This window comes from Eretmochelys imbricata, chromosome 14 (assembly GCF_965152235.1).
Source record: "Eretmochelys imbricata isolate rEreImb1 chromosome 14, rEreImb1.hap1, whole genome shotgun sequence".
Taxonomy (NCBI): domain Eukaryota; kingdom Metazoa; phylum Chordata; order Testudines; family Cheloniidae; genus Eretmochelys; species Eretmochelys imbricata.
The window spans coordinates 19972542-19995163 of record NC_135585.1 but is presented as its reverse complement, the minus strand read 5'-3'; the positions used below and the strand labels follow the sequence as shown (position 1 = coordinate 19995163).

The following is a 22622-nucleotide window of genomic DNA, read 5'->3' as shown; positions in this document are numbered from 1 at the left end:
TAAATACAGCTGTGAGACTCTGAGTAAGTTTCCCAGACCTGAAGAAGAGCTCTGTCTGTGTAGTTCGAAAGCTTGTCTCTCACTAACAGAAGTGGTCCAATAAAATATGTTATCTTACCCCACTTATCTTTCTTGTAGACTATTTCATAATGTGATGCAGGGAAGATAAAGTATAAGCACTTTGAGACATGGAATGTCTTTTCATTATATGTGTGTGCAGTAACTGGGACAATGGGGCACTGATTTCTGCTTGGGGTTCTAGGTCTTACTGCAATATAAATAATAAACAATAATATGTCCTTCAATATAATGAGTTATGTTAACTGTGCATTTCCCTCTTTCTAGGAAAGAAGCACAATGCTTAAAAAAATCTTTAAAAAGCAGTGCGTTAAGGAAGAATTGTTGGTGTGTGTGGGGGGGTGCTTTTGGGGTCTCAGAGAATCAAGAATTTTGGAGCATTTCTGAGGAGTTAATGCCAATGCTCTAATCCAGTGGTCTCCAGAGTTTTTGGATCGCGCACCCCCCACGGTACTGCTGAAGAAAGGAGAGTGGAAGACTTGCCGCAGGTGGGCCGCCGAAGAAAGAAGACAGGAAGACCTGCCGCAAGCGTGCAGAGCTGCCGCGGAAGAAAAAAACCTCGGAGTGCCATCCGGCGGCGCTCCTCCTACCGCGCATCCCGTGTGATCCTCTGGTGCACCCCCTCGGGTGCACACACCCCACTTTGGAGGCCACTGCAGGAAAAGGACAAAAGCAATACCGCATTTTGTTAGTCTGTAGGTGCTACAATGTAGTTCAACTGAATATGAAAATACTAGCTTCTTCTGGCTGCAATATATTGCAATAATATGTTGCAGTAACATAGCTAGTATGGCACCTATCCAGAGTTCACTGCTTACCATGCTGACTTCTCCATCAACGGATGGATATTTTTAAGTCCCATCAGATTTTTTATGTTCCATACATAATAAAACATAAGGCCATTGCCAAGGTTCATAATGAATCCAGACCTCAGTGCTACCACATACTATTGATTTTGTGCAGCAATCCAAAGGATTATTTTTTTCCCCGTAGTCCCATCAGATAATGTGTTCCATCACATAAATTATATAGGAGAATTTTGTTCTGAAAAGTACCTTTAACTTCCCTTAGTGAAACTATATGTTTTATATCAGTGCATTATATTTTAGGTGACAGTGTGAGATTTTTCTTGTCTTCACCTTCATTTGAAGATTTTAAAAAATGATTGTGAAATTCCTGTGATTGTGTTTGAGCTATATCTTTGACACATGTTAAAGGTCTGGCATACAGGAAGTAGGGATGGATAATTTACTGAAGAACCCCGAAAATGTCAACCATAAGAGATGGAAAACATTTTGTTTTCCAGTTAGATACATTTAAATTTCAATCAGAAATGTGTTGATGCCAATAAAATACAGAATTGTCAAGGTGCAGTATAGGTGCCTTTGTGGTAGGAATGGGCCTTCTGAATCACATTGTGCTGAAGAATATAAATGCATGGATTACTACAATGAATCTTCAGCTGTAAATCTAGAACATGGAGAAACACTCAAAAGAAATGGAATGGGCCAGCACAGATTTAACTTAATGCATCTTGGCTTAACTTGGAGCTGTTTGAAGTCAAGTGTGTGATTTCAGAACTTGGATGTATTTGTCTTTACAGTTTCTCATGAAACTTGCATTTGACTGTGGAGTTCTCTATGAAGAAGCACAAAACAAATTTAAACAAAGTTAATTACATACTTCTAGCACAGGCACATCATTTAAGTGAAATTAAATTGTAAATGTGTAAATATTTGCCTTTGATTTTGACTTCTCTTTTGTAACTTCAAGAGGCGATGACTAAATCTCACAATTGGAGAACATGCTTCCCGGTATTTCAGGCCCATGGTAAATAGGTTAAGATAGGTGAAATGGGAATGTTCGTATTAAAATTTCATTTTTGAATATGTTTTAGAGCTCTATTTAAAAACAAAGCAATTTCTTGAAGTGGCAATCATAGAACGGTCCTCAAGGTGGTCAACTTGTGCATGAATCATCTGATTTCTGTAGCCCACAGCATCTGATTGATTAAAAGTTTTTGTCCTTCTGTAACTGCACACTTTAATTTTTTGGATGTTTGAGAGGCTTCTCATTTTTAAAATGCTCCCAGCTCATAAAACCAGTGTTGATAAAATATCTTTTTACCTTGCCAGAGGTGGATAGTGTTATGTTCACAGCATCCACACAGAAAATTTAGACAATTCATAAAAAATGCTTTTTGGAAGGTTCACTACATTGTTTCTTGGAATCCAGAACCCTAATAGGCAAGAACCAAATACAGAGAGAGAAAAAGCAGTCTGCTCCCTAAGGCAGCGATACACAACTCAGATCACCTTGCTGATTTGCAGAGTGACTCAGATGATTTCATACTTCCTACAGATCCTCCTCCCTGCAAATTAGGCCAGTAAACCCCTTATTCTTAAAGTAATAACTTGTAATTTTAACAGTACACCACAGAAGGTGGTTTTCCTCCTTCTGGCTGAACTGTTTATTTTTTTCTTCCCCAAGCCTAGCTTTTAAATAAAAGTTCACACTAGTCCTAGCATTAGTAGAAGCACATCTCCAAAGCTAGATGAATGGCAGAAGTGAACCTGTGAGTCAGCCAGGAAAAGAGCCCCCCTCTGTATTAGAATTTCTCATTATCAGCCCCTCCACAACTTCACATGTATTTGGCAGATTGCTGTATAGGGAAATGAGACACTTCTGTCAAATTTGATAGACTTCAGTCAATGAATCAGACTCAGTAGTACATATGGTATTGATGGGAGGACCAGAGTCTTCAGTGATGACTGTTAGTTATACATTCCAAAGGAGGAATAACAGATGAGTGTCAGACTAAGTGACTCTCAAAGGGTGAAATACCTCTTGTAAATGCTGTTGGTAGTTCCAGATGGTAGAGAAAATATGTGTATTGTGACTCAGTCACTGGGGAGAAAGCCTGAAGTGTTCTGAGCATGGAGATTAAGCTTAACATATATTCGTTAAATTCTGACTGATTTGAGAAAGATTACTTTATATGTTGTTCTTTTTTTACTATTCAAATCACATCATGTTGATCTGTTAAAAACCTATTGGTAATATATGGCTTTTTTGTTTGGACAGTTTTTAAACCCCTGCTACGTTTCAGTTAGGAGAAACATATATTCTGGATTTTTCAAACCTTCATATTATCATCATTATTTGTATTGAGGTAACGCCTCGAAGCTCCATTAATGGACCAACTTCATTGTGCTGAGTGTTATGCAAACACAGAACGTGACAAACTGGGCCATAGGTTCAAATCCAAGCCTTTCAATCCTATACAGTAAATAAATTAAGTTCCATGTGGAATACAGGATGATGGGGTTTTATGAGAATCTTTTATATTGAATAAATTACCAAAAGCCAGGCTCTGGCTCACAAATAATTCAAAAGCTTTTAAGTCACAAAATGAAACAGCTTAATCATTGACACCTCCTTAAAAATTAGTCCTTACCTGCCTGGTATGAACATTAAAGACCCCATCAGTCTTTTGATAGGAGTTAAGTTTTGTTCTAGTGCTTCTGTGTTGTTGAGGGGCTGGGGTTTTGTTCTTTGTTGGTTTTGGGTTTTTTGTAAAGCTCTTCAGAATGAACGATACTATGTAAATGTAAAATACAGTATAGCAACAAGCTCTCCTTTCAGCTTCACTTACTTTCTCCTGATCAGTGTCAGAAGGATTATCTTAAACTGTGAATGACTTGTCCTCAAGAAGTCTCACATTAGAAACATTGTTGCCTGCCATTTATGTGTATACAGCTATACACCTGGGACATCATTTTTAGAAGATCATCTTTACCTTTCCTTTTCTACCTTCTGGGTTTCTCAGCATTCCTAAAGCATTTTCCACTCTCCCTTGAGTTTCACTAACTTTAGAGACCTCCCTTCTGTCCTGTGTTGTAGCTACCATTTTTCTACAAGAAGAGGTTGTTACAGTTGCTCTTTAGTCAGCTTAAGTTTATAGAGGTCAGTAAACAGGGGGTCATTGTTTGAGCAAGAACTGAAGCAGTGACAGCTTGTTCGCTATTTTATTGTTGTATGCTGCTAGCCAAATTGACCAGTTCAGATAGGACAGACAACCGAAGCAGCTCATGCGTTATTATGAACCTATTGTGGCAGATTTCAAAAATATTGCAGACTCAATATGTGAAACTCAGACCTAGCAAGATCTTGCTATTGTTATTCCCATGAAGGTTCTGTCAGCAGGGGAATCATAAGCTTTGAACTATGCTAATAAAATCTACAGATTCTGTAAATTCTAACAGAGATTTGTTTTGTTGTGGGCTCCATAAAGGTAAAGTTACTATATGTCGTTATACAGCTTTGCGGTCTGAAAGCTACTTAATGCGTTGCATGTGATGTCATAAAAGTGGGTGTTCTTGCAAAGAATAGGATTTATTTTAGGGTAAATAAAAAACAGACTGAGCTTTCTAATCATGTGCGGACAGGAAATTTATTTTGTACCAGTTGGCTGTTTTGCTCATTTTTTACTTTGCTGGCATTTGAACTATTCAAGGAGTCATAGCTTCCTTTCACAAGAGGTCCGTTACTTTTTGTGAAAAGACTGGAATAAGATTTATCCATGAACATAGAGAATAAAAATGAAGCTATACAATAATTGATCTGAAATCTATTGTTATCCATCCTTATCAGCAATGTTATTCCATCTGAGGATATTTTGAGTCCCCTTGGTGCAACTCTCCTCAGGGTGTGTAGAGTCTAGCTGAAAGGCCGATGTAATTTGGCAAAAGGAGAGAGGAGAAAGATAGACAACCAATTCTAGTCCCCAGCCAACCATGCTATCAAGGTTGAACCTGCCAGAGACTTGCTCCTGGTGGAAGTATAGAGGTTTTGTATTTGTTTTTCATACTTTTTATTTCTGACTCTGTTTTTGCAGTACTGTCTCTAACTTTATCTTAGATTGACCAGGACTAGAGAGTCAGTAAAAAGTTACCTACAGGGACCTCCAGTCTCAGTTTTGGTTGGTCACTATCATTTTGGTTTTTAAAGGTATTACGGTTACATAATTCTTAAGTGTAAAAATACAGCAAAATATATGTGATTTTTTTTTTTAGTATTCATGATGCACTAAATGCAAATAGTACTGCAGTCACACTAAAACTATAAAAAACTTCTGAATACAAATTATATAAATTAAAGCAGAATGACCAAAGTTGGCAAATATTGCTTTGCTTGCCTTGCAAATAAATGCTCAAGAAATATATTATGAGTTTCATGTATAAAGGGTTCCTCGTGCTTTTACAGATTAACATCAGTAACTGGAAACACTGATTAAGACCAAAGTATAAAATGCTGTTTTTTCCTCAGATACAGTCTCTCAGATCATGTGTGATAATTGCTTTTTTCTAGATACCACCTCCTCTCAGTTTCTACTTGTTTAGCAGTGTTCAATGAGCATCTTAATTCTGATCTTTCAGATGTACTCTTATATGTTGGGTGGTTACTCAGAACTCTCAGAAAATTAAAATATGGAAAGAAATGGTGACTTAAAAATCAGTGATTTTTCTTCACTATCTATTTTCTGTATACTTGAATGTTATGAAACCTTTTCCTGGCATAACCAGCCAATAAAAATACTTTTGATCAGTATAAATGCAGGTTACCCAATTTATTAGGTTATGCTTAGGTTGCCACCGAAAAATCATCATTTGCCAATCTGACATTGCCAGTTGTTATGCTTAGCCCTGCATCTGCTTAGCCCTGCATCAGTGATGGCAGTTTATTTTGAATTATATCGCAGTTTTGCTATACTAAAAAGTTGTCTTTTTTTAGGTTATTGCAGGATAACTAACATAGATATTTATCATTGTGCACAGCCTTGAACATTAGAATCTCTTTTACAGACAGAAGGATTGTGTACCAGGAATCCTGAGTTCTCTCCTATTCTTTCTAGACAAGATATCAAAGGATTTTTAACTTTAATGTAAACAGTCACCAAAGATGGAAAAGGAGGAATCTTGGTTTAAGATATCTTTGAAAGACAACACTTCAATGAATTATTATAATAGAAGATCCTGAGACAATTTGGCCCAGAGATGAAAGTGCTACCAAATAATCTACATTGACACTTATTCCAGTGAAAAGTGTGTTGATTTGAGGTGGGCTGGAGAAATTTAAGCATTTTCCTTTTCATGAAACAGTTTTTAAAAATACTAACTTTCTAATGTAAAATGAGTTATTTTAACTTGAATCTCAGAGTGGGAGATGAATCCCTTTGTTTCCTGAAGTTCCTTGGTCTCTGGGTTATATCTTGGGACACTGAAGTAGTCTGTTAACTGGTTATGTATTGTTCAGTTCAGATGAAAATATGAACCTGGCCACATACTGGATCTGCAAGGTCTTTGAAAATCCCTTCATTACATAAAATTCCCATCAGCCTTGTGTATTACACTTAATAGTGGTGGATATTCAAATTTCTGATACATCAGTATATAGTTTTGCTTCTTTTATTGAGACATATAGGAAGGGATTACGATGATTTAGGAGTGCAAGCAAATATATGTGGAAGTGATGGCAAAGCTGTGACTGAACTTCAGAATTTGCTATAATTTACTTTTAAATAGCTTATTTTTAAAAATTTGAGTGACTTTTCTTTCTTCTTTGATGTACTGCAAATAAATCACGATATTTTTTTCTGTATAGGCTGGTGCAGGTGAAAGAAATGTATTGTCTCTTCCAAGCCATCTGAATAGCCTCAGCTCTTGGAAGTTATCTAACATTGTCACTGCAACTATGCTATCTATACATGAAAGGTTGAGCTCCTTGCAAAATTGTGTTCTTGAGAGGCCTGGAGTTTGAAGAAATCACATGTAAAACAGAGAACAGTTAATATGTCATTGGCTCTGAAGGGCTTAACAAAACAACCCTTTGTTTAGAAATTCCTTCTTTCCTGTCATTCAATATATACCATAAACAAATAAGAAATAGGCCGGGTTCATATGTTCTCGGACTCCAAAGTTTAGTTGCAATTTGATTATTTCTCTAAAAATCAGAATATAAATGACAGGAATATGCTAACTGTTTATTACTTGATCGGACAGGAATATGATGCGTTAAATATAACTGCTAGGTTTGACCTATGCGTATTTATTTTCTTCTACTGGTTGTTTTTATACTTTGTGTTACTTTTTGTTTGTCCCTGTTGGCCTGTGTAGGGATATGGGGAGCTAGTATTTTAACACTAAAAATTTAATGCAAAATAAATTAAAAAAGCATTTTAAAAGTTACTTAAAAATAAAATACATTGCTCAATAATGTTGTTTCAAGGCAGCAGCATTCAAAGACTTATACCGTTCCTTTAAATAAATCCTAGTTATATGTAGAAATGTATCAACTACATTAGAACATGTAGGTTGGCATCTTATTCCGTTGCAGTGCAAAACAAACTTCCCTTTTAACTACTGGATGCTATCCTTCCCCCCCATGACTTATTTAAGCCCACAGGAGTTTATGTACTCCTTGTGACAGATGGACAATATCCTGGACAAATTTCAGTGAATTCAATTAAACCTTATTGAATTAAGTTTAACATCTTTGGAGTTCATTGTATTAAAAATGCAACTGGTTATATACTGTTGTGGGATTGCAAGGATCTTCAAAGGACCTTTTGAAACAATGTGAACTTTTAAGATTAAGGGGGTTTCTCTAGTTAGGAGGAGGGGGTAAATGCTACTTTAATTCCTCTGGTTCTCAATGCTGTGAAGCCATTGCCTGGAGAGGTGCACATATACTAGTCCAAGGGTTCTCAAACTTCATTGCATTGCGACCACCTTCTGACAATAAAATTACTATATGACCCCAGGAGCGGGGACCAAAGCCTGAGCCCACAGGAACCCTGCCACCCTAGACAGCGGGGGAGGGGGACAAAGCCCAAGCCCCACCGCTCTGGGTGTGAGGGGGCAAAGCCAAGCCAAGCCTGAGGACTACAGCCCTGTCACAGGAGGCCTGTAACCTTGAAGCCTGAGCCCCACTCCCCAGAGCTGAAGCCCTTGGGGTTCGGCTCCGCGTGGTGTGGCTTGGGCTTCGGCTTTGACCTGGGGACCCAGCAAGTCTGACACCCCACTTCGGGGTCCTGACTCACAGTTTGAGAACCGCTGTACTAGTCCAAACTGGATTCTCCATGGACCAGCAGACAAAGAAAAGATTTTTGGATAAATAGCCTGGTTTTAAATTGGCTTGTTGCCTTTTTCCTACTCCAGCAAATGGACAGGAGCCAGTTCATGTTTACTGATGTCCCATAAGATTAAGTGCTTGTTCTGAGCTGAAGCTGTGATGAACGTGTAACCACAAAGAATCCCTCTTGGGTGGGGGGTTTGAAGGACTGCTCCTGCCAGAGCCCATGTTAATTTGGGGTTAATTCTGGTAAGCTTATTAGCATGCGTCTAGGTTCTTGTATGGATTTTAATATGTTTTCTCTGTAGTGCTTTTACCTTAAGAATAAAATAGGCTTCCATAAAAAGAACTGTGCGGTAATTTATAACTGTTGACAATCACTCTGTCAGTCTCTGAAGAGAAAGCAAGCAGGTGTGCTTGGACAGCCTGCCTCTGGTGGAATGACACAATGAAGGCAGGGAACTGTGCCGCCTGGAAAAATCCCATTCAGAAGGGAGAGAGATGTGGGTCTCGCTCAGAAAGGCAATGGCAGGAGAGCTAGAAGCCTGAGAGTGAGTGGTCTTGCTGGACCTTTGAGGGGAAAATACAGGTGCGGTTGCCCTGCACTGTGGCGCCCCTTAGCACCACCTGTTGAGAAACTAAGTATGTGAAAGTCAGTTGCCTGTCCAATTGCCATTTTTACACAGCCTTTCATCAGAGGTGCATCCTTGTGTAAATCTAACTCTATGTGATCTACAATAGCTTGAGATTACTTGCTATTTCAGTTATGAAAAGGATTCTGTCTGTCTATCTTTCATCATGCTAAGGTTGTAAATAACTATGTGGCTCTGTTGCATAAAATGAAAGCAAGTCAAATATTAAGCCCATTCTTAAAGATTTATTACATAAACATTGGTCTTTGTGATGTCTTGACACAAAAATTTTGTTCTCCTTTACAGTTTGTTAATATGACTTTAAACAGGTTCTTTCCTTTCCCTTCTGAGGCACAAGTCCAGCATAAACCGCAAAACTTCTAGAAGTTGTGTAGATAACCTTTAGGTACTGAGTATTTCATTTTACTGGATGGAATAATTCCTGTTTTATAAACACTTGACTTGTTAAGCACTGGAACCTTTCCAAGCATTGGAGAAGCTTGTTGAGGCACGAATGCTAAAAGATGACTTTTTAACAGTTTATTCAGGAAAATAACAGGGTGCCAGACCTGTGATAACTTCCTGAAACTATATACACAATTCCTTTTGCTAGCTGAGATTCTCTTAATTTCAGCACTAAGCAGAAGGTTAATATGTTATCATCATTAGAAGCTGGCTTTATTAGGGAAAGAGGAGGGGGAAGGAAAGGCATCTGCTGTTAGGTCATACTAGGAACATGCAACTAATTGTTTGGATAGTCCACAATAATTTATTTCCCTAAATTAGTCATACCATCCACACACTGTGACCCAAATTTTGGGGTTTGATATCCAACTTTTATACTGGATGGAAACTTCTATTTATGTAATATTTCATATTTAAGAATCATCATACAAAGGACCGCCGTGTTTGCTGTCCTTAAAATTGGTGTCCTTGGTTGGCAGGTAATAAACAGTGAGGGACAAGAGAGTTTGTTACACCAACTGATACAAGCAAATCTCTCTCTCCTTTACCCTCCTACCAATTCCTCCAGTCACTTACAGTGGGAAGTGTGGGGATGGTGGGGGTGGAGAGAGGCAGGGATTTATGTGAATGATTCATGCAACATGTCCCTCAAGGCAGTTTGGTTAGATATACTTAACAGTGTTAAAAATGTACTTTAAAAAATTAGTGATAATTTTTCTTTTTAAACTTATAGTTTAAACTGCACATCAAGATAAAATAAAAACCAAAGATCAACTTTTTATGTCACTATATTTACTGCTAAGATTAACCAAAGTTACTATATATGCTTGCAGAAGAAGTCCATGCATGAAATGTAATACATTCACCACTGCTTGCATATTCCTATGTGCTGTTGTAAATAGTATCTAACTGGGATTGTAACCAACTTGAGGCAGTGACCCTGTCTTTTGTTTATTCATGGACATCTATGGCACTCTGTAAATAATCAGTGATGAGGATGATATTTTGTCCAATGCAGTGATATCATATGGCTGAACCTGTGAATCATGAAAGTTTTGTTTTATAGAATACCTTTTATACCTATCCCCAAGTACTTTACAAAGAAATGCCAAAATACAGTGACTTTGTAGGCAAAAACATCAGCTGTAAAATTCTCAGCTATAGCTCACATACAGCTTTGGACATTCAAACCTATTTTACTGACAAGGGGAAAATTGTCTAGAACAACGGTTCTCAAACTGTGAGTTATGACCCCATTTTAATTGAGTCACCAGGGCTGGCGGGGCTCAGGTAACAGCCTCCCCACCTGGGGCTGAAGCCCTTAGGTTTTGGCTTTGGCCCCCCTGCCAGGGCAGTGGGGCTCGGGCAGGCTCAGACTTCATTCCCACCTCTTGGGGTCATGTAGTAATTTTTGTTGTTAGAAAGGGGTCGTGGTGCAATGAAGTTTGAGAACTCCTGGTCTAGAACATTACTTATCACTGACACAGTGCTATGGGATCTTTTAACTTTAATCTGGACAAACACCAACGACGGCCAGAAGGAGGACATCCCCTCTATCTATGCCAAGCACTGGCAATAAGCCCTATTACTAGGGTCACAGGATGGTACAGGTATAGGTTGCCTTGACTCACTTTTCCATTTAGTAGCAAAAGTAATAAAGACAAAAACAGGAGGAGCACATGAGCATGCTGCATCTTTAAACTGCATGACATGACATGGTGGAGAAAAGAAATTTGTGTCACTAGAAAATCAAAAGGGGCTTATGAAAAATATCCTGGGTCGTGGTAAATTTTGTGCAACTCAGGTTAAACAGCATCCAAACTATTACCTGAAGCATGGGATTCACATATGATCTTAGTAAGGATAAAGAATTTGGCTGCTCCTTTCTGCATATGCCAAAGCTTATGTAGAGACTCATCTGGGAAAACATTAGAATAGTGTTACACTAACTAGGGGGAAGACTGCAGTCTCAGCATCAGGCTGAGACTACAGTGTCACAGTGTTGTTCCTAATATAGCAGAAGCCTTCACAACCTTACTGGTTTTCTGTTCAGAAGTAGGCTTGCCAACCCTCCAGGATTGGCCTGGAGTCTCCCGGAACTAGCATCAATCTGCTGGTGACTACTGAAAGAAATCCTGGAGATTTTAACAGGATATTTTAAGAAAATGACATTACGTCATGTTGGGGAAAAAAATATCTCCCGGAATAGCTTCAGTCAGAGTTGGGAACCCTATCCTAGATGCTACCAAAGAAAGCTGCCCATAAAGGAGGAGTGCTCAGTTTCTGAGAAATTCAGCATAAAAAACATGGTGCTATCTTGTTCTCAACATCAGTAACTTAAAGCAACCGAATCAAATGAACTGAAGAGGCATCAGTGAGTAGTGACAGAAGGACCTTTGTTCCATAAACATTTTTGCATAGCAATGTGAACTTACTCAATAGACTGATGCATACTGCACAGTGTCACTGAATAAAGACACCCACGCAAGTCTTTTAGAGACACGAGGCAATTTATCCATTTAGTTAAGAATGCTCTGAAACACCCTGTCAGTTGGCATTTTCTCTCCACAGCTTTTGGAAATCAAGCTGATGTGACTGACTCAAAAGCCACAGATTGCTAAAAGTATGACTTAAGCTTCCCTAAGGCAAGCCAGAAAATGAAGAATAAATTCATTATCTCATCTGAGAAGCCAGATCTGCACTTACAGCTTAATTTTTGAACCATTTCATGATGAGGTTTTACCAGTTTGTCCAGTAAACTGCAAATCTTGGCATTAATATGTATATATGATCCTCTTCTCATCCCATGATCACCAAACAAAGAGAGTTCCCACCGATCCAGGGTTTGGCTGTAGAAATAGAAATATATTATTGGCTGGGTGGTTGTTGTCATGTGAAGTCATTCATCTTCACTTAAAGTAGAAAAACACTACTTCAGCAAGGAAAAAGAAAGCAGTTTACTTAGGACTGATAAGTGTCTTGGTTATGGGGCTAACTGCATCTTTGTCCCCTGTCTGGTTTCCCATCTCAGGTGTTTGGCCTCTTGTTCTTACCTGTTTCAGACTGGAATCTCAATTCTTCCACTCTTAGACCAGGACCCAGGTATGCTATTCTGTACTCAGTGCTTATCAAACTGCAATTCTGACTGGGGTTCGGGAAGCTGTGACCAGTGATATTGGCCATCAGCCTCCTTAAAACAAAGGATTTTTATTTAGGAGTTGGAAGTAAGCATTAGAAAAAAGGAGATTTTAAAACAAACATCCTACTTGCACATTTAATCTTATCTTATCTTGTGCTTCACTACAAGCTAAGTTAGACGTGCTTTCTTCTTAAGTTGCAGAGACAGAAAAGAAACCAACTTAAATTCTTCTAGCAAGCCCAGATCTTCCTGTATCTGAGGGTCTCTCAGTCTGACTCACCCTCTTCAAACTGGTTTCAGTGCTCTCCATGGAGAGGGGGCTTGATTCATAAAGGGTGTGCCTATACTGCAGTTGGGAGCATGCCTCTCAGCCTGGGTAGATAGGCACATGTTAACTCCGCTTGTGCTAGTGCACTAAAAATAGCAGTGTCGACATTATGGCAAGGATGGCAGCAAGGGCTGTATGGACCCAGGAGTTCAGGCAGGCTTGTACTTGGGTAGCTATGATCCCACTCTCCTCTTCTGGCCTCTCTGGAGTGGCTAGTGCATCAGGAAGTAGTGCCTGCCCTTGGGAGAGGATGGGGACTGTTTTTATGGCTGGCCTCTGTCTCTGAGTTGCAGGAGGGTAGGGGGAGTTGCTTACGAATTGATAATCGTTTGCTTTGATTTAATTGAAATACCTGGAACTTGGGAGTATTCACACACAGCATGTGAACGGGAAATGTTCAACAAGAACTAGCTATTAAAGTCTATGATAAGTTGCTTATTTGCTTATATTGGAGAAAAGGACTGACACACCTGTACGCTGAGTGAAAACTGGATCTGTGCATTTGCTGTTGAGTAAGAAATACTACAGGTCTTGGCATGGTGACTATACTGGAGTGTTCAAGATAATAAGCTTTATACAATGATAAATTAAAACACTGGTTTTACTGAAGTTAAAACTGATGACTGGGAAGTGATTTTCAAAAGCTTGTTTTAATAAACAAAACTAAAAGCAAGTTATATCTTGTATGAAACCACACAAAAAACTTTTCAAGTTATCACCTTGACAACACAGTGCACAATAAATCTACTGCTAAAGTTGGGCACTACCGGCAAGATACTAAATGCCTTTGTTGGGGTACTGAGAACCAGCAACTCCTGATTAAGTCAGTCCACAGTTGGTGAAGAAGTCAGTGTGAGTGGTCAGTCTTCCAGGATCTGGCCCAAATTGGTTTCTGGAAGGTGTGGAGTGCTCTTAACTTTCACTGGCTTCTGTGTCTCTCAGGACAAGACCCATCTTTTTGCTGTCTTCTCTTGAATTTTTGTATTAATTTTGCTGACTTTGCCTGTAATAGATCTATTTTATTTATCTTTCACTATCTCATGATAAATCACTTAATTTTCTAGTGTCTAAAAGAAAGAATTTTCCCCTCAAAATTGTTTTCAGGTGCACATAGTCTTGAGACTGAAGGATTAGTAGTGCTGACTTGAATCAAACCTGTATCAGGCAGTTGTTATATGCAGTACAATCAACAGCTTTCCATATACATTTCAGCAGGCCTTGTTTCTGAGCTTCACCCCCTGCTGTTCCAGTCTGGGGCTTTTCTGGAACAGGGCTTAACAGTCAAGGTGAAGCAAGCGTTGGTTTGGTGATACTGACAAATGTCTGTAAGGGAATAGGAATGGGCAAAATCAGTTCAGATACCATAAGAACCAACTCAGGCCTTCTGCACAAGCCAAATCAAACTGGAATCAATTTTTAGGTTTTTAAAGCTTCAGTGAACTGTGTTGTGGTTTTGTTTGATAAATCTTTGTTCTCCTTACTTCAGGGCAGGATGATGATGCCAAATATACACGCATGCGGGTCTGATTCCTAACACGAACACCAGAAGTGAAAGGCTAGTACGCTCACAAGCTGGAGTAGTGCCTTAACCTCTTAAAGTATCAGAGAAGATCACTTTATTTTGTCTAAACCTATTTATTTTTCACAAATGCTGGATGGCAGGTAGAGTTGCTGACTCAATATCTTACTCATGTGAACTTGTGAACTATCTCCCTGTTTCCTGTTTTGCTCCTGCATGAGAGAATATGATAAAGTATCCCACCAGCTGCATTTATCCATTTGACACCTGTGTGTTGGATTCTGATCCACTGGGTAAGCAGATAATCCTTTCCTTGAAGACCCCTGTAAACAGATGAACATCACTCAGAGTACATGAATTTGTTTCTCGTCAGACGCTGACATCACCTGAAGCACATGCCTCTGTGGGCCTAAAATCACATGTGATTTTATTCACAATGTTAATGTAATTAAAAAATATTATATGACCTACGTCCTCAATCTGGTTTTGAGGAGTAAAACAATTTATGATATTTTCAGCCCTTGTTCCTAAAATTTTCTTTTGGAATTTAGAGTGATTCCACTAAGAATAATTAGTGAGCACAGATCTGATTAAACTAAACCCAGAGACTTACCGCCAAGAACAAAACCTGTTGACAATACAAGATTGTTAGGTGTAGATGGTTTAACAGATTACTTCATTAAATTGTGAAGATTGCTGTACAGTTATGTCATTTTCTATTTGGAACTTTATGTAACTGGATTACAATTTGATTATGATAATGGTGCATGCAGAATCTTGATGATATTGTTTAGGAATTCCAAAATCTGGTTAAGATCTATACCTTCACTGATAGTTAACCTGTACTATTGTTTTTAACAAATTATTGTTTTCTTTTGGCCTGTTGTTTATAATTAGCTAATTCTCAGAGCTCATAATACATTCTAAATAACAGCAACTTTAGCTGACATAGAGTATAAACATGACAAGACTTTTGACAATGTTTGTGATAGAACACAAAGGCCCTGCTTGCTTTCCTGTAAGCAGGGAATTAACTCCTTATGTAGACCTCACCCAGATGTGCAGGGTCCATTAGGGAGGCAGGACTGGGAACTGAGAGAATACAGGAAATTATAAAACAGCTGTTTGGTAAGCAGAAGTAGGCAGGTCTCTGAGAAAACCAAACCTAGTTATAATATAGCTGTGCTGTAACCAGACTGACCAAGTCTCCCAGTATACCAGGGAGACTCCTGTTTACAACCAAAAAACTCTCACCTCCTGTGTTTGTAATTGTTATTTACTGGCAGAGGTAGCACCAAATCCCCTGTCTCTCATGAGTCCCAACCCCCTGTCAACCCATCCAGTCCCTTTTCCCTTGAGCCCTGTCCCTTTCTTCCCTACACACAGGTGCTCCTGTATTATCATTGCGTTTGACGGCAGCACTGGCACTTGGTGTGTGCGGAGCTTCTGGGCCTCTGATGCTAGTACCTGCATTCCTGATACCACAGGAGTGGCAGAAGCACAGTAACCCTGGACAGTCAGTGCTGAGTAAATTCTCCCTGCCATCAGGGTCTTTGCGAGCAATCAGTCCCACAGGAGACTCTACCTGTGTTTTCTCCACTGCAAGAAGCAGTGGGGAGGGATGCCAGGCTGTGGCTGCTGCTCAGCATGTGATGCCCAGGGGAAACAGTCAGGAGAGGCACCCCGGAAGGAGGCACAGTAGCAAGTGGCATGAGACCTGTTGGGTGGCGGGTGTGTAAGGAGTGGGGGAACAGAACCAAGTAGGAGACAGCTCCTGGAGAGGGTGCAATGCAGCAGCCTTGGATCGGGATCAAGGGGAGGTCACAAATCTCTCTGACATTAATTGTATAATGTGTTGGTTAGTATGGCTGTAATGCAGACTGTGGAGATTTCTTATTGGTTAACATTCTGGGTATGGTGAGACTGTCTTGTTTGTTTCTCTGGTTGCAACCATTGCAATCTAAAAAAAAACCCCAACAACAATTCAGCAATAAAACCTGGACCAGGTAACTTACAGAATGTTTTTATTGCAGACCCTATTAACCCATTCTACCAACTTTGCAGTGTTTCAGCAAATATGTACAATGACGGGGGATATGAAAAATAGTTTGGAAAAAATCCAGAGCAGGCCAAACAAAGGCTCTCGCATCTGTCTGAACAAAATCATAACCCAGTGTTCCAATGCTGCAGAAGATGTATATGTGAATGGGTAGGTCTTTAACTGCACATGGTGGGATTTCTTGATAGATTTTATTTCCTGAAGCAAGCTCAGCTTTCAAAACTTTGGGAAACACTGCCAGAACCATTGCAATGGTCAGTGGGGTCCTGGTCCATAACTAGGGCTTGCAGGGGCTACTGTAATAATAATAAGTGCTACTGTGCTTTAAAAGGCTTTTTTCCCACCCAAGTCTCCTTCCCATGATTGCCAGTACTTGCAGTCTGAATGTTCTGTCACTGCTACTTAAAGAGCTGTCTCATCCCTTCTCCTCTTCCTTGATGTGGTGAAGCACTGGAATGAGTTACCTAGGGAGGTGGTAGAATCTTCATCCTTAGAGATTTTAAAGGTCTGGCTTGACAAAGCCCTGGCTGGGATGATTTAGTTGAGATTGGTCCTGCTGTGAATAAGGGGTTGGACTAGATGACCTCCTGAGGTTTCTTCCAACCCTAATCTTCTATGATTTCCAGCCAATGTCCCTTTCTCTCCCATGGTCCTCTTCTTGAAGGAAATCCTTAGCCTGAAGTCAGATGTCACAGTCTTATTACTTGCTCTGAGTCTGAGTAACTGGCAAAATTCCTGACCAACTCTAATTCTAGAGCATTGCTTAGTTTGGGAAGGACTTTAGCGTGTGGAATTGGTTTATGGGGTCATGGCAGGGAAAGCAAAAATATTGTTTTCAAAAAACATCTTAAAAAATCAGGATTAAACTTAAAACACCCAACATTTGAAAATATGGAAATTCCAAGATAAAGTACCTGACCTACTTTCAGTTGCCCTCCAAGGAGACAGTAGCTTCTTATATCTTCCCTTCTTTACAGGTGTATCATTAAAAATGTGCATCTGCAAGCCCTGGTTTTATAATTGATTCCATAGCTACATGTCTCTGATCCAAAGTAGGATGCTTTGCAGCCACTCTAACCTTTCTGTGCTGTAATATATCATCTGGACCTAATAATATTTAGCTCTTACATAGTACTATACACCCAAAGATCTGAAAGTACTTTATAAAGGAGATGTGTTGTTATCTCCATTTTACAGATAGATAAACTGAGGCACAGGGAGGGAAGTGACTTTGCCCAAGGTCACCCAGTGGCAGAGTTGGGAATTGAACCCAGGTCTCTTGAGTCTCACTCCAGTGCCCTATTCACTAGACAATGGTGCTTCCCTTACCTATGAGGGTTGTGCATACTATCCCTAGCTAATGCAGCTGGCTCGCACAGAGAATCATAGATTCTGATCTTGCAAGGTACTAAGTATTCTTTAATTAACAAGTACACATCCATGAGTGGAGGGGTTTACCTTACCTATGTAAAATTTTGATCTAGAACTACCAAGGTCATTTTTTGTCACTGTTCTCTACATTTGTTATATATCATCCTGATAAAGTTCCTGTGGGGGACAGGCAAGCATCTGAATAGTTTTCATATTTTTCTTATATATGGCAATAGTATGTTCTAAAAATATTGCATTGAAATGTGTGCCCTTCAACTTGCTAGACATTTGTTCCATCATAGAGCTAGACTTTCCTAAATGGCACCATATGGGACCAAAAGTGGCCTTGTCTGATTTCAGTGAGTGATTTGATTTTGTTTGTTAGTTTTGGATTTCTTTTTAAAAGCGTCAATCAGAAGTGATGTGATCCCGGTAATAACATGTTGTAAATTACAATACATCCATTCTGTTGCATATCATGTCTTTTGTTTGAAATTGCTACACTATAATTTTAGGAGTTTGAGAAACAAAATATTTCAGTCTGTTTGGTTTGATGACAGGTATTCAGCTTCTAGCTTTTAAAAGCACTGGAACAGAATGTTTTGGGTTGTGGGAGACTTTTATTGCTTCATATTGTGTTAATGTTTTTGTTTGTTTGTTTGTTTCTTTCATTAGTATCTATAACTTTTAGCAGTTAAACTAACTCTAATTTCATCAAACTGATTATATATGTGTCAAAATCTATTCTACTACATGGAGCTACTAACTGTGGTCTGTAACCTATCCTTTTAATCAGCTTCTGTACAAGATGACTGGATGTGATGCCACTTAAAGAAAAAAGGCTCCAGAGGTGATCCTGGCAACTACAGGCTGGTAGGCCTAACTTCAATACAGGGCAAACTGGTTGAAACTATAGTAAAGAACAGAATTATCAGACACACAGATGAACATCATTTGTTGGGGAAGAGAGAACATGGGTTTTATAAAGGGAAATCATGCCTCACCAATCCACTAGAATTCTTTGAGAAGGTCAACAAGCATGTGCACAAGGGTGATCCAATGGATATAGTGTACTTAGATTTTCAAAAAGCCTTTGACAGGGTTCCTCACCAAAGGCTCTTAAGCAAAATAGGTGTCTTGAGATAAGAGGGAAGGTTCTCTTGTGGATCAGTAACTGGTTAAAAGATAGAAAACAAAGGGTAGGAACAAATGGTCCGTTTTCAGAATGGTGAGAGGTAAATAGTGGTGTTCCTCAGAGTTCTTTACTTGGACCAGTACTGTTCAGCGTATTCATAAATGATCTGGGAAAAGGGGTAAACGGTGAGGTGGCAAAATTTGCAGATGATACAAAACTAGTCAAAATAGTTAAGTGCAAAGCAGAATGCGAAGAGTTACAAAGGGACCTCACAAAACTGGGTGAGCGGGCAATCAAATGGCAGATGAAATTCAATGTTGATAAATGCAAAGTCAATGCACATTGCAAAAACATAATCCCAACTATACATATAAAATGATGGAGCCTAAATTAGCTGTTACCACTCAAGAAAGAGATCTTGGCGTCATTGTCGATAGTTCTCTGAAAACATCCACCCAATGTGTAGCAGCAGTCCAAAAAGCTAAGAGAATAATGGGCATCATTAAGAAAGGGATAGATAATAAGAAAATATAATATTGCCTCTGTATAAATTTATGGTACTCCCACATCTTGAATACTGCATGCAGATGTGATCGCTCCATCTCAAAAAAGATACACTGGAGTTGGATAAGTTACAGAAAAGGGCAACAAAAATAATTAGGAATATGGAATAGTTGCCATATGAGGAGAGGTTAATAAGACTGGGAATTTTAGCTTAGAAAATAAATGACTAAAGACGTCTATGATAGAGGTCTATAAAATCATGACTGGTGTGGAGAAAGTAAATAAGGAAGTGTTATTTACTCCTCATAACAGAAGAACTAGGGGTCACCTAATGAAATTAATAGGCAGCAGGTTTAAAACAAACAAAAGGAAGTATTTCTTCGCACAACACACAGTCAACCTGTGGAACTCTTTGCCAGAGGACGTTGTGAAGGCCAAGACTATAACATCGTTCAAAAAAGAACTAAATAAGTTAATGGAAAATAGGTCCATCAATGGCTATTAGGCAGGATGGGCAGGGATGGTATCACTAGCCTCTGTTTGACAGAAGCTGGGAATGGGTGAAAAGGGATAGATCACCTGTTCTGCTCATTCCCTCTGGGGCACGTGGCATTGGCCACTGTCGGAAGACAGGATACTGGGCTAGCTGGACCTTTGGTCTGACCCACTATGGCCGTTCTTATGGAGCAACGATGCAGAGAATTAAAAAACTAAGAACAAAAAATAGTTATTCATCAGTAACTGTACAGCTTCCTTGTAGTGATTGTCCTGGACAATTTCCTTCAGGATAATAAATAATAAAGTTCTTAGTCTCCTTTTCCATAGTCATCAACCAACTCACTCCCCATTGTTTTCACCATGAATAACTTTATTGGCATGACCAGGTGTTGCTCAAGTTAATACATCTATCATTAGATTAATTTTAGCCCTGTTCTCAACCTAACCATGTAAAAATTATTTGCATCTCCAAAGAAATATACAGAACATTGGTTTATCCTTAAAATGTTGCTTGAATACCCATGTAAACTGACAGTACTGTACTTGTACAGGTCAGTGTATATAAATTGCATAAAAACATCTGCATTACTGTGCATATGTGAGAACAAATCCTTATAAGAGATGCAAAGAACGTTTTCATGCTCTGTCCATACACATAAATGATTTGTTTTGGCTTATAAATAAGGCTGAGAGTCTGTCACGGAGGTCACAGAAATCACAAATTCCATGACCTTCCAGGACTTCTGCAGCAGCCACCTGAGGAGCTGGCGCAGCCCGGGGCCAGCCACACTGGCTGCTGCTGGGGCAGTCTCAAGCCTCCATGCCTCCCTCCCCCAGCAGCAGCAGGAGTTTGGACGTGGAAGGGAGCTCAGAGCTGGGGCAGGGAGTTGGGGCACAGGAGGGGGTGAGGGCTCCGGGTGGCGCTTACCTCGGGGGGCTCCCCGGAAGCAGCACCATGTGCCTCGGCCCCCAAATGAAGGTGCGGTCAGGCAGCTCTGCACAGTGCCTCCGCCTGCAGGCGCCACTCCCAAAGCTCCCATTGGCCATGGTTCCTGGCCAATCGGTGCTGCGGAGCCGGCGCTTGGGGCGTGGAGAGTGCACAGTACCCCCTGGCCGCACCTCCACCTAGGATCCAAGGGAAATATTGCTGTTTCTGGGGAGCCCCGTGGAACCAGGTAGGAAACCTGTCAGCAGCAACTCCCCCCTCCCCCCGCAGAAGCAGGGGTCCCCCCACAGAGCACCTCCAGAGCACCCACGGTGCCTCTGGGCCGCCCCTGCCCCAGAGCACCCAAGATTTAATCAGGGTATATAGGATAAGTCATGGGCTGTGAATTTTTGTTTACTGCCCGTGACCTGTCCATTACCTTTACTAAAAATGCCCATGACTAAAACATAGCCTTACTTATAACCAGTCTCATTAGGTGTTCTATATGTTGTGATGAAATAAAGGTTGTCCAAAATATCAGCATTGACCCTTAGGAGAATCTGATTAGTCTCATTGGAGTTAATTAGACTATTTGCATTGCTTAAAGTTAAGCACATGCTTAAGTGCTCTGTTGAATCAGGGCTGTAGTGAGCAAGTGGCTTTTCCAGTCTCCTTCACCTTCAAATACATTTAGCATACTTGTCCCGCTTCTGGAATTTTGCTTTAATGATAAAGAAGTTTCCATTCAGTTGCAGTCCAATGTTTCTTCCTAAGCTTTTTTCATCCTACGGTTCCACCTTGGGCACTCCCACTTCCTTGGTATCTATGGTGGAGCTAATAAGTACTTGCAATAGTGAGTCAGCTGATCAACACCTGCTAATTCGTTGCCAGGCTCAGCATCTCCCATCAGAATCAACATCTGCCAACAGGTTGTTTCACAGGAAAATACTGGCAGCATATACACTTTTATACATATAAGCCATGATTTTCCAACTTAGGTGCCTAAATCCATATTTAAGCACCTAAATAAAAGTGGTCTGATTTTTCAGAGGTGCTGAGTGCCCTTCAGCTCCCGATGTCTTCACTGGGAGTGTCTGGTACTTAGCCCCTCTGAAAGGCAGGCCATTTCTGTTTAGTGATGGGATATTCAAATATGCTTCAGTGACTTAGCAGCACAAGTCTCAGCACAGGACTATTGACTTAGGACTGGTCTTCACTACAGGGAGATGGATGCTGCTGCAATTGATGCAGCAGGGGTCGATTTAGCAGGTCTAGTGAAAACCCACTAAATCGATGGCAGAGCACTCTGCGGTCGACCCCAGTATTTCACCTCTCTGAGAAGAAAGGGAAGTTGACCGGAGAGTGTCTCCTGTTGACGCAGCGCAGTGAAGACACCTGGGTAAGTCAAGCTAAGCTAGGTCGACTCCAGCTACGTTATTCACATAGCTGGAGTAGTGTAAATTAGGTCAACTTACCCCAGTAGTGAAGACAAGCCCTTATAGTGGGACTTGTGTTACAAAGTCACTTAGATGTTTTTAAAAATACCATCCCTAGGTGCCTCAATATGGAACTAAATTTAAAAGACTTGAATCTGTGGGCCTAAAGTTAAGATCCTAAATCCCTATTTATCCATCTAAAAAGAAAAGTGGCCTGAGGAACTGAGCAACCCCAGCTCATATTGTAATTAATGAGAGCAACAGGTATCTAACTATGGATTCGGAAGGCTAAGTTTATGCAACCAAGTTGGAGAATTTTAGCTGTAGAGTAATATTAATTATTGCATCTATAGTATACTTTGAAATGATCTTCTGGAAACAAATATATTTTCATTAGTGA

General features: G+C 40.0%; 1 protein-coding gene across 2 annotated transcripts in view; it reads left to right on the top strand.

Moving 5' to 3' along the window:
- QTGAL (queuosine-tRNA galactosyltransferase) overlaps positions 1-22622 on the top strand; it is a 287216-nt gene that overhangs the window by 201263 nt on the left and 63331 nt on the right. The window lies entirely within an intron of this gene.